Source organism: Mus caroli, unplaced genomic scaffold (genome assembly GCF_978045245.1).
Source record: "Mus caroli unplaced genomic scaffold, Mus_caroli_1 scaffold_3, whole genome shotgun sequence".
Lineage (NCBI taxonomy): Eukaryota > Metazoa > Chordata > Mammalia > Rodentia > Muridae > Mus > Mus caroli.
In genome coordinates, this window is record NW_028227258.1 from 88,519,404 (window position 1) to 88,531,744 (window position 12,341).

Genomic DNA, 12,341 nt, shown 5'->3' on the forward strand with positions numbered 1-12,341 from the left:
ACTACATACACTAAAATACATGTACTAGAATTCAATACATTGAGAGGAAAAATCCTGAATTATTATGTCTCAAGTGACAGTAACTCTGCATTTTGTGGTTCTTAGCATTGATTTTATATTTAAACATTAAAAACAGATAAAGTATGACTCACATCACTTTCTTTCTTTTATTTTTGAATACGTGAATTGCATGCTCCTCTAAAGCCACATAGGAATTTATATCCATATATGTCAAATGTTTACAATAGAATCGCAAACAGAAGAGTCATCAGACTCTAAAGAGACTCTGCTGGGTGCGATATTGAATTCATTCACAACACAATTTTCTTCCCTTGAAAACAGAGATGACATTCCATCGCCTAAAGGAAAACCTCAAATCCTTGCTGAGATAAACAAGGCTAACTAATGCACTATTCTATTAACTGTGTAAGCCCCAACTGTAGTCATGATCCTCTCATGGAAGCCACAAAGCCTTTACTTTGGTCTTTACCCTTCTCTGAGATAAGGTTTCCTGCTGATTTAAATCTTATTCATCAAAATAGATATGTGGTAAATTACAAAAACAACATACCTCCTTCACTGATTTACATAGTCCATGCTTTCCCTCATTCTCTAGTATCATCTCTTTTCTCCATTGCAGTTCCTATATCCCCCGTCCCTTGGCCTCTATGTGTGTTTTAATCTCACTGGATTTACTTATAGTTTTCCTCAGGCCAGAATTAAATCTCTTCCTAACAAAGCTAATCAGGAGCATATACAATTGTTAAGATACCCTTTAATGGTTGTTAATTATTTCTACCTATTTTCTGTAGGTTTTTAATTTTTTAATATTGTAGATGATATACAGTCTTTTACATTTTCTGAAGTAGTGGAAACATAGTTAAGTAAGGAGGACCTTAAATGAGCTTTATAAACATGAAAAATTGTTTTCTTAAAAATCTTTGTGTTTATAAGTCTTACATCGTATTTCATCCATGTGCAGTTAATCTGAATATATTTATGTGCAGAAAAGGAGGTCAAAGTCAGACCTTCACATATAGGTAACTAGTTATTTCAGTAGTGTCTACTGAAGAGTCTGGGCTTTTGAGTATTTTGGCCTCCTTGATGAGAATCTAAGCATGGGTGTTACAGATTGGTGATATATTCTTAATTGTATGAATAGATTATCAAGCCTGTCCCTTACATCAGATACACATAGTAGTGGTCACTGCAGCTTTGTACATACAAACAAAACACACATTTGAAATACAAGTAGAATCTCTGCAGTTTGTTTTAAGGTTGTTGATATAAATCTTACGTTTTGTTTGGCATTTCTAAAAGAATGCAGTGATGAATATGTGCTCTCTTTCCTTTGAAGTCTGCCATGAATTTAATCACTTAATTTATTTGAGTGTCTCAAAAATAATGTCAATATATTGTCTCTTGAGTTTATCCTTCAGATTTTTCAAAATCTTAAGAAGGGTAACTGCATCCCCCTTCATCCAGAAAGCTTCTGAGCTCAGCCACTCGAACTACAGTTTGTTGCTGTTACTATGGGTGTGACCCTCTGAATTTTCTTACAAGCCCATGTCATCTGGAAATACAATCTTGGTTTTCAGTCTAAGTTTCTCTTATTTTCCTTCTGAAACCCTTAAATTATGAGGCTCATTACAGGATCCCATAGGTGACTTCATCAAACACAGACCATTTCACAGTTAATAATTAACCTAGTTTTTTGAAAACAGAAAACAGTCTTAGATTTTGTGTTTTCTTATCTACTGTTGTTTCTTTTCTTACTGATATGGTGTAAAGTATTTAGTTTTCCATATTCACTAACATTACATCTTAACATAAATCCTAGGATCCTGGTCTTTATGTCATTTTCAATGTTGTAGAGTAAAATTGTTTACATATAATTCAAGAACTTCTCCTTTCTTCCAGCAAGTTTTTCTTTCTTTCATCAGATTTGGGGAATGAATTGTGGCTTTTTCCTCTCTCAGAGTTTAAAAGTAATCCTTGAAAATAGTTTTTTTTGGGTTTTGGTTTTTGGTTGTTTTTGGTGTTTTTGGTGTTTTTGGTTTTTGATTTTTGATTTTTGATTTGATTTTTGATTTTTGATTTTTGATTTTTGATTTTTGATTTTTGATTTTTGATTTTTGATTTTTGATTTTTGATTTTTGATTTTTGATTTTTGATTTTTGATTTTTGATTTTTGATTTTTGATTTTTGATTTTTGTTTTTGGTTTTGTTTTTGGTTTTGTTTTTGGTCTGTCTTCACAGATTGTTTTTTCTTCTTTTAATATTTTATTTGTTTACATTTCAAATGTTACCCCCTTTCCTGGTTTACCTTCTGCAAACCTCCATACCATCCCCCTGCTTCTATGAGCGTGCTCCCCACCCCCCACTCACTCCTGCCTCACTGTCCAAGCATTCCTCTACACTGGAGCATCAAGCCTTCACAGGACCAAGAGTCTCCCCTCCCATTGATGCCCAATAAGGTCCCTTCAGCTTCTTCCGTCATTCCCCTAACTCCTCCATTGGTGTCCCTGTGCTCAGTCCAATGGTTGCCTTCGAGCATCTGCCTCTGTATTGGTCAGGATCTGGCAGAGCCTCTCAAGGGAGAGCTGTATCAGGCTCTTGTCAACCAGCAAGTCTTGACATCAGCAATAGTGTCTGGGTTTGGTGTCTGCATGTGGGATGGATCCCCAGGTGGGGCAGTCTCTGGGTGGCCGTGTCTTCAGCCACTGTTCTACTCTTTGCTCCTATATTTCCTTTAGACAGGAATATTTCTGGCTTAAAAATTTGCAGATGAGTGGGTGTCCCTATTCCTCAGCTGGGGTGGGGATGCCTAACCTCTTAATATGGTCTCTGTAGCTTCTCCTTCCCCTTTGACCTCACACCAGTGATTCTACTTCACACCAGTTAGAATGGCTAAGATCAAAAACTCAGGTGACAGCTGATACTGACTAGGATGTGGAGAAAGAGGAACACTCCTCCATTGCTAGTGGGATTGCAATCTGGTACAACCACTCCGGAAATCAATCTGACAGTTCCTCAGAAAACTGGACATAGTACTACCCAAAGACCCAACTATACCACTCCTGGGCATATACCCAGAAGATGCTCCAACATGTAATAAAGACACATGATCCACTATGTTCATAGAAGCCATATTTATAATAGGCAGAAGCTGCAAATAACCCAGATGTTCCTCAACAGAGGAATGATTATAGAAAATGTGGTACATTTACCCAACGGAGTACTCCTCAGCTACTAAAAACAATGACTTCACAAAATTCACAAGGAGATGGATGGATCTAGAAAATATCATCCTGAGTGAGGTAACTCAGTCACAAAAGAACATATATGGTATATACGCACTGATAAGTGAATATTAGGCAAAGAACACAGAATACCCATGATACAACTCGTGGACCACATGAAGCTCAAGAGGAAGGAAGACCAAAGAGTGAATTCTTCAGTCTTACTTAGAAGAGGGAACAATATAATCGAGTTAGGAAGGGACTTGGGAGGAGGACAAGAGGGGAAGTAGAAAAGAGGGGAAGAATCATGAATGGGAAGAGATGGAGTAGATGTACAGATGGTCAGGAAGTTGAACAGAGGTATGTAGCAATGTGGAATGGGAAACTGGGGATAGCAAACAGAAAGTCCCAGACGCCAGGAAAGCAAGAAGCTCCAGGACTCCACGGCGATGACATTAGCTGAAGTGCCCCCCACGGAATTCTTAAAATTATTATTGAATCTCATTGTCACTTATCTGTAAAGATTGTTAAAATGTATTTATCAGTCAGTTTGCCCAATCAATACACTTTCAGTTAACTAGTTTTTATCTACTCAAAGTGATCTCTTAGACATGTTCCCACCAAACTGAGTAACAATGACCTGTAGATGCCTGTTTTTAGCAATTGGAATCATTTCTCATTTTTGTCATTATTCTGTCAATATTTCCATCAATTTTACCTATTTTTTTCAATCAATTTTAAATTTTGGTCAATTTTCCTTTGGTTTATTATGCTAATGTTAATATCTGATCTCTATTTCCTATTTCTTACCCTGTGTTAAATATATTTACATTTTGATATTTTTTAAAATGGAAATATTTCATACTTTAAAATGGAGATTATTTCCTATTAATTGTAATCACTTGAATCAATAAAGTAAATCCATTAATTAGTTCCATTAATGCATACTCTTGAATTGTAATTTTAGTTTAATTAGTCACAAAGTACTTTTATTTTATTTTGTGTCTCTATGAACCTGTGGCTATTTAGTAACACAATATTCAATATCCATTTTGGTAACAGTTTCCAAAATTTGATTTTGTTATTATGTTCTACTTTTATTCCACTATAATCAGACCTTTATATTAATTATGAAGATTTTACTATATTGAAGCCTTTTTGCACTAAATATATTCTATCACAGAAGGAGGAATATTTTATAATGTTGGGTGAATTCTGTCTAAAACATCATCTTGTAAGATCTTGTATTTTTCATGTAATCTTTTGAATAGCTGTTCTATCAATTTATCTTTCAATATTGAAATATCAATATTGAATTTAGTTTAATTATTGGTTTGTTTTCTATTCTGTCAGTATTTATTTATGTGTTAATTTATTTTCTCTTTCTGTTTTCAACTTTAATATGTTCTTTCTGGATATGAACATTTTGTAGCTTGTTCTTTCTATGTCTCTTAAGGGACCAACAAAAGTATTACTGCTTTTCATCAGATTTGAGAATTTGTCTCCCATACATGTTTTTAATTGCCTTTGGGGTCTCCTGATATTTCATTGTGTTTATTTAGTATTGCTTTTCTTTTACATTCTTGGTCTTTTAATTTTTTTATAGATCATAATTTTAGTAGAGTATTTTTTATAATATGCTTAAAGTTTTGCAGAATTGTAGTTTCCCTTTTCTTCCTTGCTTTTTTGAAATAGAACCTCCATGCTGATCTCAATTGTTCTGCATTTGTCAGTACGCCCTGCAGTTTGCAATGGTCTGTCCTCCTAAACTTCAGTTTGGGTTTACATGCATACATTACAATGTCTGATTTCGAAGTTCTTGAAGATGTTTTTCTTCTTTGCCTTTGGCACTCTTTGCACTTCTTACATTTCATGAAGATAGGAAATTTAAACTTATTGTATTAGTTAGGGTTCTCTAGAGTCACAGAACTTATGGGTGTTCTCTATATAGTAAGGGAATTTATTGATGACTTACAGTCTGTAGTCCAACTCCCAACAATGTTCAGCAGCAGCTATAAATGGAAGTCCAAGGATTTAGCAGTTGCTCTGTCTCACAAGGGAAGCAAGAGAAGAAGAGAGAAAGTGTAGATCATAATTCTTCCAATGTCCTTATGCAGGTCAACAGCAGAAGGTATAGCCCAGATTAAAGGTGTGTGCTACCATGCCTATAATCCCAGATGACCTTGAACTCAGAGGTCTCCCAGCCTTAATCTTCTGGAATCATAGCCACTATGCCTCAAGAACTCCATGCCTAGATCCAGGTCAGAAACTTACCTCAACCCCCAGATTAGGATCACTGATGAGTCTTCCTACTCTGGATTATTGTTCATTCCAAATATAGTCAAGTTGAAAACCAGAAATAGCCACTACAGTTATGTTTTAACAAGTCTTTAGATATACCTCATACTCATTTTATACTTTACAGAGTAACCATTTTTGGATAATTGCTTATTTATGATGTCTGATTATGGGTTAAATTGGCTTGATCATTTCAGTGGCAGTCTTTTACAGAATCACATTTTCTGAGAGCAATTTGCAGATAGCACCAGGAAAAGAATTCACAGACATTCAATCCTTATCTTAGTAATATAGTATTTTTTTTAATCTAAGTTTCACATTGGCATCATTTTCATATAATTATAGGGTAAACCTTAAATATTCTTGGCCCAAACATCCACTGAATATTGCCTTAATGTAGTGAAGTTTTAGCTAACTTCTAGGCAAAATTCTCCACTCTGTAATTTAAATGATTTGAGCCAACATCACACTGATGCCCATCACTGGGGAATGCTTGATCATTAGCGAAACATCCCTAACTTACGTTGCACTTCATTTATATTGTTTATCATCTACTTGGCTTGTAGGTTAGTGACTTTCTATTTTACCTGCAGTTTCCTAACTGCCCTAAATCTGGAATTCATTATATTCTACTACAAATCTGCTCAGGAGTCTCAGGGAGCATTTGCTCTCTCTTTTTACAAGGTAAGAATCTGTGGGACAGTTACCTTTATTGGCAACCCCAGACAATTTGTTGGCATTCTCTGAGTGATGTACAGCTCTAAAGGCAGGTTCTAGCCGGGGATATTGGTCTAAATAATCCTTGACTTTTGTCTCTCAGCTTCCAACTGTTGCTCCACAAACAAGTTGTGATGAGGGTTATTCAGACTTGTATTTTATATTTAATTTAGGATATTTTACTCTAAGAGTAAAGACTGGATAAATTATATATCCCTATCTCTCAACCATCCATACCTTCAATAAAATTTATGCAACTTGATAGTTAATGAAGGAAGTGACACTGATATTCTTCCTCCCATGGAATGTCTGTCTAGCTCTCAACTAGAATCTGGAAAGGAGAGTGCATTCAGTGAACCTTTTTGATTTATTATTTTAATTTTGCAATTATAATATAATTATAATGTTTCTCTATTTTAATTCTTCCCTGAAAACCCTGCCAAATGCTTTCCCTGTTCTCCTGAAAATCTAAGTCCCTTTTCAGTAATTGTTGTTGCATATGTATATTACTAAACATAGCCTTCTTAGTAAATACAGTGTATTAGTATATATGTTTAAGTGTTGACTGTTCAGAAGCAGAAAAGCAATCAGTGTCATCTTCCCTGGGAACACCACTTCTCTTGCTCCCTGGTTTCTTCAGTTGTCTATAGTTCTTTTTGCAGGGTTGAGAACTCATGATTTCCCCATTCAATCTAGTATGCCGATTGGTGTCATCCATGACTCATGTTGGGTTAGGCGTGTTGTTGAGATTTCATGTGATAGTTTCTGATATTACTAGCAGACACAATCTCACACCAAACTCCTTGATATTCTTGCTCTAAAAAATCTTTCTGCCCCAAGCACCAATCTGTGTCACTATTAATAACACTCTGTTAATGCTTGTAGATAATAATCTAGCATTTCTGTCCTCTGAGAGGCTCCACCCAGTAGTTGACTCAAACAATTATAGACATCCATATCAAGAAACAATGGATGGAGCTTGGGGACTCTTATGGAAGTATAGGGGGAACGATTGCTGGCCTGAAAGGATAGTAAATCCATAGGAAAACAAAAAGAGTCAACTAACCTGGACCCATGTAGGTCTCAGAGACTGAACCAACCACCAAAAAACACACACGGGCAGGACCTATGTCTCCCTGCCCATATATAGCAAGTATGCAGCTTGGTCTTCATCTGGATCTATCTCAAGCTGTTGCTTGTATGTGGGATATGTTGTTCTAGCTGAGATGCCTTGTCTAGCCTCAGTGGGAGAGGATATGCCTAACCCAGCAGAGACTTGATATGCCATGGTAAAGGAATATCCAAGGGTCCTCTGCCCACTGAGAGGGGAAGGGGAATAGGGGAAGGATTATGGGAAGGGGTGACTGGTAGGGGGACAGGGAGCAGGATGTAAAGGTAACAAACAAACAAACAAACAAAACAAGAACTGTTCTGTCCCTTGCTCTACTGTGTTGCCTGAGCTTTATATGCAGGAACATTTTATAAATTTATCCAAGCATGCTGTGTTTTTAGCTGCACCGAACTGTGACTATCTGTTATTATACTACACTCAGTGGATGGGATGCTGTCACAGATTCTCATTTTTTTAACACAATATACTAAATTTAAATAAAGTTCTACAATTTTCTTCATGGTCTTAAAATCCATTTACAGACTTTAAGCATTTGCTTGCTTTATTCTGCTTACCAGCTATGCTCCTACTGAGCACCACTTAAAGAATTCCTCAGGATACTGACTTAAATGACTTAGCAGGCTCAATGTTGTTTTTGAGATAACATCTTGAGTCTTTTTTCATACTTTAATGTGTTTAATACTGTGATGCAACTACTTTGTATATGTTATCTAGAGAAAAATGTAACTCTTTCCAAGGAGATGTAATTAGTACATGTGAGTGTTTCACATTGTCTTTTGTTTGGGTTTACTATTTTGGATTAAATATATATGTACATTATTATTTTCCTTGCATATGTGTCTATCATTATATGCATACATTGATGCCATTAAGGTCAATAGAGAGATTCAGTCCGGCCGGTCAAGAGTTATACCCTGACTGTAAATTGAAGAAGCCAGTGGTGCTGCTGGTGTTTGTCAGAGGCAGTTCAAGTTGAATCATTGATTCTACTGAGGTGTAAACTCTTCCAAGATGTCAAAAACAAACAAATCCAAGTCTGGGTCTCGCTCTTCTCGCTCAAGATCTGCATCCAGATCTCGGTCTCGTTCGTTTTCAAAGTCTCGGTCCCGAAGCCGATCTGTCTCTCGTTCAAGGAAGCGCAGGCTGAGTTCTAGGTCTCGTTCCAGATCATATTCTCCAGCTCATAACAGAGAAAGGAATCACCCCAGAGTGTATCAGAATCGAGATTTCCGAGGTCACAACAGAGGCTACAGGAGGCCCTATTACTTCCGTGGGCGAAACCGAGGCTTTTATCCATGGGGCCAGTATAACCGAGGTGGCTATGGAAACTACTGTTCCAATTGGCAGAACTACCGGCAAGCATACAGCCCTCGTCGGGGCCGTTCTCGATCCCGGTCCCCAAAGAGAAGGTCTCCTTCACCACGGTCCAGAAGCCATTCTAGGAACTCTGACAAGTCATCCTCTGACAGGTCAAGACGCTCCTCATCCTCCCGGTCGTCCTCCAACCACAGCAGAGTTGAGTCGTCTAAGCGAAAGTCTACAAAAGAGAAAAAGTCCTCTTCCAAGGATAGCCGGCCATCTCAGGCAGCTGGTGATAACCAGGGAGATGAGGCTAAGGAGCAGACATTCTCTGGTGGGACCTCTCAAGATATAAAAGGGTCTGAGAGCTCAAAGCCATGGCCAGATGCCACCACCTATGGCGCTGGTTCTGCATCACGGGCCTCGGTTTCTGATCTGAGTCCCCGGGAGAGAAGCCCAGCTCTCAAAAGCCCCCTCCAGTCTGTGGTGGTTAGGCGAAGGTCACCACGCCCTAGCCCTGTGCCAAAACCCAGTCCTCCACTTTCTAATGCATCCCAGATGGGCTCATCTATGTCAGGGGGTGCTGGATATCAGTCTGGAGCACACCAAGGTCAGTTCGACCATGGCTCTGGGTCTTTGAGTCCATCCAAAAAGAGCCCTGTGGGTAAGAGTCCACCAGCAACTGGCTCTGCATATGGTTCATCTCAGAAAGAGGAGAGTGCTGCTTTGGGAGGAGCAGCATATTCAAAAAGGTATCTGGAGGAGCAGAAGACAGAGAATGGGAAGGATAAGGAGCAGAAACAAACAAATGCTGATAAGGAGAAGCTGAAGGAGAAAGGGGGCTTCTCTGATGCTGATGTCAAAATGAAATCCGATCCATTTGCTCCCAAGACGGACTCTGAGAAGCCCTTCCGAGGCAGCCAGTCGCCCAAAAGGTATAAGCTTCGGGATGACTTTGAGAAAAAGATGGCTGACTTCCACAAGGAGGAGATGGATGAGCAAGATAAGGACAAAAGTAAGGGAAGGAAGGAACCCGAGTTTGATGATGAGCCCAAATTTATGTCTAAAGTCATAGCCGGTGCAAGCAAAAACCAGGAGGAGGAGAAGTCAGGCAAGTGGGAGAGCCTGCACGCAGGGAAGGAAAAGCAGAGGAAGGCAGAGGACCTGGAGGAGGATTCACAGAGAGATCCCGAAAGGAGGAGCATGGAGGGTCCAAGAGGAGCGAAAGTGGGCACAGGGGCTTTGTGCCAGAAAAGAATTTCCGGGTGACTGCATACAAGGTGGTCCAGGAGAAAAGTTCATCCCCGCCCCCAAGGAAGACCTCTGAGAGCCGTGACAAGCTGGGAAGCAAAGGAGACTTTTCCTCTGGGAAGTCTTCCTTTTCCATTACCCGGGAGGCCCAAGTCAATGTCCGGATGGACTCCTTCGATGAGGACCTTGCACGACCTAGTGGTTTATTGGCTCAGGAACGAAAGCTCTGTCGGGATCTAGTCCACAGCAACAAAAAGGAGCAGGAATTCCGTTCCATTTTCCAGCACATACAGTCAGCTCAGTCTCAGCGTAGCCCCTCAGAATTGTTTGCTCAGCACATAGTGACCATTGTTCATCATGTTAAAGAGCATCACTTTGGATCCTCTGGAATGACATTGCATGAACGCTTTACTAAATACCTAAAGAGAGGAAATGAACAGGAAGCAGCTAAAAATAAGAAAAGTCCAGAGATACACAGGAGGATAGACATTTCCCCCAGTACATTCAGAAAGCATGGTTTGACTCATGAGGAATTGAAAAGTCCACGGGAACCTGGCTACAAGGCTGAGGGAAAATACAAAGATGATCCTGTTGATCTTCGCCTTGATATTGAACGTCGTAAAAAACATAAGGAGAGAGATCTTAAGCGAGGTAAATCAAGAGAGTCAGTGGATTCCAGAGACTCTAGCCACTCAAGAGAAAGATCAACTGAAAAGACAGAGAAAACCCACAAAGGATCAAAGAAGCAGAAGAAGCACCGCAGAGCAAGAGACTGGTCCAGGTCCTCCTCCTCCTCCTCCCAGTCCTCCCATTCCTACAAAGCAGAGGAGTACCCTGAGGAGGCAGAAGAGAGGGAGGAGAGCACCTCGGGTTTCGACAAATCCAGATTGGGGACCAAAGACTTCATGGGTCCGAATGAAAGAGGCGGCAGAGCTCGGGGAACCTTTCAATTTCGTGCAAGAGGGAGAGGATGGGGCAGAGGGAACTATTCTGGTAACAATAACAACAACAGCAACAATGATTTTCAAAAGAGAAGCCGGGAAGAAGAATGGGATCCAGAGTACACGCCCAAGAGCAAGAAGTATTACTTGCATGACGACCGGGAAGGCGAGGGCAGCGACAAGTGGATGAGCAGAGGCCGCGGCCGAGGAGCCTTTCCTCGGGGGCGAGGCCGGTTCATGTTCCGGAAGTCCAGTACCAGCCCCAAGTGGGCCCATGACAAGTTCAGTGGGGAGGAGGGAGAGATAGAAGACGATGAGAGTGGGACAGAGAACAGAGAAGAGAAGGACAGTTTACAGCCCTCAGGTGAGTAGGGGCCGCTCTTGATGGAGCCCTTGCCCGGGGGAGAAAGGCGCTAGGAGAGGCTGGTGGAGCTAAACAAGGAGCCTCAAGAAGATCCTGAAAACGCCACCCCACAACCCACTTGCCACACAGAATCCATCCCATGACAGCAGAGTGTGTCCCTGGTGCCATCCGTCTCACTGGATAGAGGACAGGACGTGGCCACCGAACCTAGATCAGACCACACACTGGGCTCCTACTGCTGGTGGTGTGGGGTGGGCAGGGTAGGGAGAAGGATGCTGATGCTTGGACTTTGTTTTGGTTTTGTTGCCCCACCCCCACCCAACCCCAATTAGAAACCAAGTTTTCTTTATTTCATTTGGAACTAAATGGGAATTTGGTTTTCAGTCTCTTCCTGTCCTGAGTTTTATTAAGAAATCCTTTTTCTTTTTCTTCTTTTTAGGGGATATATAGTAATATTAGTGTAAAGATTTTAATTTGGGCAACTTTGACTCTTAAGAGAAAACAAAGCATGTGAATAAAAATTGAAGTGTTCACCTCAGTTTGGGACCAAACTGCTTGGATCTTGTACAAACCGGGTTTTGTATGTTAAGGAGGAGTTTAAGGCCTTTCTGACCACCTCGTGTTCCCCTTTCTACACAGCCATGTATCCCGTGGAGTTGCTCCCAGCCTCCCCATGCACCCTGCTCTGTCTAATTTCTCCTGGGCTGGGCTTCCCATTCTCCACCAGCAGCTCCAGTGTCCCAACCTTTGTAGTCCTGCTGGTCTTCAGCAAGAGGAGTGGAAACTGGAGGGCAGTTTCTGGACGGTTTTCTAAGAAACTTCTGAATTCTATTATCTTTACAAATACAAGATGAGAAAATAATTTTTCAATATTTTTTATTAATCTTTTTATAAAATGAAAAGAAACGCCTATGATTAAGGATGGTGGTTATGGCTGGGTGGTCTGTGGGGTTGTGTGTTTTTGGGTTTTTCCTTTTTTTTCTCTTTAACTTTACGTTTTGGGTTGAAACATTTTCAGATGTTGGGGGGCATCCTCATTAAAGGGTCCTTGTGCTTGCCTTCTGGGGCGGCGGTCCCCAGCAGGTGAACCACTGCCT

The 12,341-nt window shown here is 40.2% G+C and overlaps 1 pseudogene; it reads left to right on the forward strand.

The window, feature by feature from the left end:
* Positions 1–8,286: 8,286 nt before the first annotated feature.
* On the forward strand, positions 8,287–12,115 carry LOC147005618 (thyroid hormone receptor-associated protein 3 pseudogene; annotated as a pseudogene).
* Positions 12,116–12,341: the final 226 nt, after the last annotated feature.